Source organism: Priapulus caudatus, unplaced genomic scaffold (assembly GCF_000485595.1).
Source record: "Priapulus caudatus unplaced genomic scaffold, Priapulus_caudatus-5.0.1 Scaffold2385, whole genome shotgun sequence".
Classification (NCBI taxonomy): domain Eukaryota; kingdom Metazoa; phylum Priapulida; class Priapulimorpha; order Priapulimorphida; family Priapulidae; genus Priapulus; species Priapulus caudatus.
In genome coordinates, this window is record NW_014579446.1 from 25,835 (window position 1) to 30,691 (window position 4,857).

Consider the following 4,857-nt stretch of genomic DNA (forward strand, 5'->3'; position numbering starts at 1 on the left):
TACTACTACTACTCTACTACTACTACTACTACTACTCTACTACTACCACGCTACTACTACTACTACTACTCAACTACTACTACTACTACTACTTACTATACTACTACTATACTACAAACTATACTACTACTACTATTACTACAACTACTACTACTACTACTACTACTACTATACTTACTACTACTACTACTACTACTACTGCTGTGCTGCTGCTGGGATTGCTGCTGCTGCTACTTCTATACTACGCTGGCTTACTGATGCTACTACTACTACTACTACTACTACTGATATACTCTACTACTACTACTACTACTACTGCTGCTGCTTGCCTGCTGCCCTACTTCTACTACTACTGCTTGCTACTGCATGCTCTACTACTACTACTACTACTACTTTTACTACTACTACTTACTACTACTACTACTACTGCTTGCTGCTGCTGCTGCTGTGCTGCTCACTTCTACTACTACTGCCTGCCTACTGCATGCTACTATACGACTACTACTACTACTACTACTACTACTACTACTACTACGCTGCTGCTGCTATTCAACCCACTCACTTATATACTTCACAATAACTGGATCTTACAGGAGTAAGATAATATAGAGGAGGATGACTGCTTCCAAAAACATGTGGAATTTCAAACATTTGCCCTGCCTAATTTTACCGATTGGATATATCGTGAACTGATAAAAAATTACGATGCTAATGAGCGCGTTGGACATCCGTCTCTAACTCAAACTTTACTTTTGTTAAATACCTTTGGCCTTTACGGAGATATAGCTTTGAACGTCCACATGTTCATAGTGGTTTAACGAAGCTGCGGCTCAGATTGCCAGATAGCTTCCTGCAACAGTGGCTTAGCCTGTGAGGAATGGTTCTTGTCTGTTGACAAGAATGCCACCTGTTGGCGGCAGGGAGTAAGATAATATATGATATATCAATATAAGATATATTAGTATAGGTGTGTATATATAATAGTGTGTATATATGTGTGATTTATATATATACGTGTATATATTATATTTATATAGGATAATTATATTAGTGTGTATGATATAATATATAAATATAATATAGAATCTAGATTATCGTATCCTGCGAACAGGTGGCATTTTCTCAACAGACAAGACCATTCCTCACAGGCTAGCCTGTTCGGAAGCTATCTGCGGCAATCTGAGGCCGTCCAGCTTAGTTAAATCACTGATGAACCATGGGTGACCGTTCAAGCTATATGCTCCGTAAAGAAGAGGTATTTAAATCAAAGTAAAGTTTTAGTTTAGAGACGGATGTCCAACGCTCATTTAGATGTAATTTTTATCGAGTTGCACGGGTAATATATCATCGGTAAATTTAAGCAAGCCAAATGTATTGAAAATTCACCATGTTTTGGACAGTCATACTCCTCTATATTATTTACTCCTGATCTTACCATAGTGAGAGAAGTGAACTAAATGCCTAGCGACGCCATACCTGTTATCGTTACAACTATTCCATGCTATGATATACACTCGTAAGACAGCCCAACAACTTGTGGTGTTTTTTATCAACCGCGGGTGTATAACGTAAATTGTCGCGGTTAACCATTGGCAGCGAGTGCTTTGCTCCCCGCTGTGCCGCAGACACAACCTAGGGGGAACGAACCCGCCCAAACTGCCAGCCAACACGATATCCATCTCTCATACGTTCATTAACGAATAAACAACTATAATCAAGGCGGGCAAATAAAATACCTCTAATAATAGGCTTCTTATTTGCGCTGCGACTAATATATATAGATATTCTAATATTGGTACTTTTTCGGCTGCGATATTTATCCGCTTGTTATGGCACAAACTTATTGCCCAAAGTAGGGAGTAGGTAATCTAATTTTCCGCGATCGCGCGGACTAATCGGCCGTTTTTCGCACCCATGTATCGGACATGGTCTTGATCATCCACCGCAGACGTGTAGATGACACGCTCCTGTGGCCTCATCGACGCATGCGTGTAAATCTACGCTGTTCAAGTATACGCGAGCAACTCGAACAGCGACAGTCTAACGGGCGAGTTATCTGTTTTGTTTCTGGCCAGCGGTGACGTTCATTCTGTTGATGATGACGCGGTGAGATGCTGCGAACGCAGCGCTCACAAGGGGACCGCACTGTTGCTTGTAATTCGACACCATATGTCGGGACACTTGCTACTCGCTTCTGTGAAGCACCACCCAACGATGTCAACAGGGCGTAGAACGATAATCCGTTGCTAGTCGCCTTTGCGAAACGATGTCATCTGTTTGTGTGAGGTACTGCAGGCATGCTACGAACTCGTATGTCGGGATGTAGTTAGACGTACTGCTGTCAAATACCGGAGTCATGTTGGTGTTATGCTAGCGTGAGGGAAGAGAGAGAGATGATTTGACGATGATTGAGACGAGAATCGTATGAGAGAGAGAGAGAGATCGTGCGCGAGCGGATGCTCGCGGAGAGATGAGGAGACCTGAGAGGACAAGAGAGAAGAGAAAAGACTGTAAGAGATAACCGCCGCGCGAGAGACGAGAGACGGAGCACCCGAAGTGAGAGAGGAGAGAGAGAGAAAGAGATAGATCAGAGGGAGTGAGGGAGAGAGAGAGAGGACTCGAGAGTCACGAGATCGTGGAGAGGGGACCGAAGTCTGCGAGAGGAGAACGCTGGTGCCTACTGTGTAGCGATGCGTTGAGTTGGAAGAGAGGAGAGAGCGCTGCGCGAAAGACCGACGAAGCTGATGAGAGAGAGAGAGACCGAGAGCGTAGAGAGAAGAGAGACGAGAGTCATTAATTACGAGAGGAGAGAGAAGAAGTGAACGAGAGGTAGAAGAGAGAGAGCAGATAGAGAGAGCTTCGCGCGCACATAGCGCAGAGGAGAGAGAGATGAGAACGGACGAGAGAGAGAGAGAGTGGAGAGATCAAGAGAGAGAGAGAGAGCGAGAGAGAAGAGAGAGAGAGAGAGTAGAGAGAGCGCTGCGGCATAGCGCTAGGAATGTACTTATATCGCCTTGCGCCTCACAGGCACTTGAAGCGTATTCATAAAATTATAATGCTACACTAAATACGAATCTATTTACTACCAAATTCTTATGTTTCTATGCTCTCTTCTCATTATTATTGGCGGACAGTTTCTTGTAATTCCGTCCAAATCCTACGTGCAACCAATACGCTGCGCGCCATTGCTCTCGCGGCTCACTGTGCACGCCTTACACTATAATAATATAGTATATATAATATATATCATATATAGTAGGCCCTAGTATATATATATACTAAAATATATAGTAGTATAATTATACTATATATATTAGTGTAAGGTGCCAAACAGTGGAAGCCGCGAGAGCAATGGCGGCTGCGGCCGTATAAGGTTGACGCACGTAGATTGGGACAGAATTTACAGGAACTGTCGGCAATAATAGAAGTTGATAAGAGAGTATAGAAACATTTGAAGAATTTGGGTAGTAAATAGATTTTCATATTTAGTTTTTCAAGTGCTGTGTTGCGCCTGCCACACTAACACGTCAACCTACGTCACAGGCAGGATGAATGTTACCAAGCCCTACTCACGCCGTGGTCGTCTGTCAGAGCCGCCCGCAGCGCCCCCTGCTGTCACACAGCACGAGCCGACGAACAACTCTCGTGTTTGTTTTGGACATTTTTTCTCCGGCTCCGGAAATCGAGCTGTAAATAAAGGAAGGAAGGAGGGCGGCGGCGGGCCGTGTGTTACACTCGTGTTTTTTCCAACACGGGGGGAAAAAAATGCCGCCGTAAGAAAAACAGATACTCCCGTGTCCGCGTTTCTCAGGTCACGGAGAATCCATCGATATCGCTCGGGTAGAAGACACCGCACGTACACGCACGCACGCAGGCACGCACACACGCCACGCACGCACGCCACACGCCAAGCACGCACGCACACACGCCCACACAACACACACACACACACAACACACACACACACACACATCACACACACACACACATACATACGTACGCACGACACACACACACGACACACGCACAGCCACACACACAAACACACACGACACACACACACACACACACACACACACACACACACACAACACATACAGCACGCAGCGGCACGCGACACAACGCACGGCTGGCAACGCGCGCTCAAACAACACAAACAATGATAATCCAACATGAGACACGCGGATGCATCTAGATCTAGGGCAGCGCTGCGTGTACATATATATGGCTTGCACTACCTACAATAGCAAATTCACAGTTTCCGCTTGCGCTCTTGCCACTACTCCAGTTTATTCCAGTGTAGCCAGTTATAGCATTTATAACCAGTTATTTTCCAAACTTAGTGGTTCTGAACTGTAGATAACTATACTAGTTTAGTAAATTGCTAAACTAGTAAAGACTACTAGTAACTACTTGTACTACTAGTAAAACTAGTAGTAAAACCGTAGTATAGCTAAGAGGCTAAGCATTATAGCCAGAGGCGTCCCAGCTGACCACAGTTGCTTAGGACCTTGACACCACCAGTTGACCTGAAATGCCCAGACGAATCATCTCCACATGAATTGACCATCTATGTCGTCATCTCGTGATATATAGGAAGGGCCAGTCTGTTAGCCAGGCAACAGAGAGGGCGTATAGAGCTTGTAATTAAACGCGTCTGCTGAGAAATGAAAGGGCTCTTGTCCAAGTATAGATGAAAAAGGACTAATCAGATTTTTTTATCGGTATGGCGTGCAGACTTGGCAGCAAACTTGCAGAAGGCAAACGCATATTTTGAGGCGAGATACGCGAGGGTGAATTGATGATATGATGATGATGGAAGAGCGAGGAGACAGGGAGGAGAAGTGAGGGGCATGA